Genomic DNA, 2,260 nt, shown 5'->3' on the forward strand with positions numbered 1-2,260 from the left:
AAACTACGGCAAAGGCACAGCAGACTGGCCAGGGTGGTAAGAAGCTTAGAAACAAAGTTATCTGAGTAAGAGCTACCAGAGGTAAGGATGTCAATAAAAGAGAAAGCTAAGAAAAATAAGGTAAAGAGGGCTCTCCAAATATTTGAAACACTGATATGGGGACAGAGGGCTGTTTGTGTTGTGAAAACTATTGTTAATCACTGTATATTAGGAGAAAGTTCAATCAAAGAAAGGTTGCCTGACAAGTTGAGCTGTGCACACTGGGACCAGATGACTCCATGGACAGGAGCTTCTCATAATGGAACTGTTCACTAGATATTGAAGAAACAATGGTTAAAGATCCTAAGAAGAGATTTGAATTCTGCAGATAAGATGGCCCTTGAAGTTGTTTCTCTGCATCCTGAGACACAGATGCAAGAAATAGAGAATCAGAAGGACTTCACTTCCACCATAAAATTCAAAGTTACCATTAAAACACTCAATATGTATTGCATGGAACACTGGGTGAGGTGCATAAACAATGAATTTTGGAACACTGAAAAAAGATAAAATAAAATAAAATGAAAAAAATGAAATACTCAATGCTTTTGAGACTTTCTAAATTTTAAATATGTTAAAAAAGGTTTGTTGAGGTTTATGTACAACACAAATCAAACTTTATAATATCAAAGCAAAAGCAACATTGTCTTCCCATGGCATGTTTGGCTTCACTCTACAGTAACTATATCACAACATTTGGCTACACAGGACAGCCTGGACCATATAGGTGTTTGTCAAGGAGGATATTAAAATAGATTGGCATACAATTAATACCTATGTTTTGTTTTGTTTTGCTTTGTTTTCCTTGTTCATAAGCATTGCTAAGCACATGTCATCAAGGCCAAGTAAATAAACTGAACTTCATCCTTCAGGATCACAAGCAACATGAATTCTTTTAGCTTCTGAGAATGGGGGGAGAAACCTCCTATTTCCCACATTTGTTTTTATTTTAGAAAAGTTCACCTAATTTAACTGCCACCTGACTTTTATTTTCCTTCATGAAGGGATGCCAGATATAATAAGGACCCAATAAGTCAAAAGCCACTTTTGGCCTCATTGTCTCTTTGTGTTAACAAAGCCTCATAAAAGCAGATGGATAGTCCAGGCCAACTTCTTTCTACGATCAGCCAAAGATAAACACTCTGTGCCTTATCAGCTGAAAAGGGAATTCTTCATTTTTATCAGAGAATAGACTGTGGTTGCTTAGTTTGAAATAAAAATCGATGGCTCTATTTGGCATTGTTTTTAAAAAATCATTTTTTTTTAATTTTATTAAAGCAGAGAAAAACAACTAGATCTTCCAATTATTTTCCTCCCATATAAATCCTGAGTTAAACAGTGAATGCTAACTCTTGGCTAACAAACTGAATGAAAATGGAAGTGTAGATTCTATATAAGCTAAGAGGAATTTTAATGAGATCATAAAACTAAATTCTCTCATTATAATTATTTTAAACAAGTCATAAAAAGTTTGTATCCCAAGTTTATACCCAAAGTCTTACCTAATATAATGCCCTTTACTAGCTCTCATTGTACTATCTCCCAGACCTCTCCTCCACTCACCCTTTACAGATTGCTCTGATCCTACCCTCCCAATCCTCAGTTCACAGTGACCCCTACCCTTTTATTTTTATATTTTTGTTACAATCATTTGAGAACCATGTATTGCTCCTGTCTGGTTTAACTTTTGACATAGACCATCCTGTTTTCTGGGATGGACTGTAATATTCTCAAAACTGGAAACCATGTTACCCCAGTTTTGCAACCTGAGGTGCTTTATGAGTGAACAAAGGACATTAAAATCAGTGAATGTATCTGCAGAAGTTTGTCTGCCCAAGTAGTGGGAGACTTGGAATTAGAACACAGGTTGCCTGACTAATGAGGCCAGATTGTTTCTCCTTCATCACCTGTATCGGTTGCACCTCACTCCAAAGTATTGGTCACTATGGAGAAGCCCATAACCCATATAATGCCTTAATTCTTCTTTCTTCTTTATTTTAAAGAGATAAGGAAAAGTCAATGATGAACTATATGTAATTGGGGGGGGTGATTTCCATCAAATAGGGCCTTTGAAATATCCTAAGTTACATAACAATGTAAACCACTGTCAGTTCTGCTTATGTAAAGCCAGTCTCTCAGGGAGTGTGCTGGCATAGTGATAATGCTATAGTCCAAGCAAACTGGGCTCCTCTGTCCTCAAGGAAGCTGTACTCGGACACAA

Source organism: Enhydra lutris, unplaced genomic scaffold (genome assembly GCF_002288905.1).
Source record: "Enhydra lutris kenyoni isolate GAN:26980312 unplaced genomic scaffold, ASM228890v2 scaffoldscaffold8, whole genome shotgun sequence".
NCBI lineage: Eukaryota > Metazoa > Chordata > Mammalia > Carnivora > Mustelidae > Enhydra > Enhydra lutris.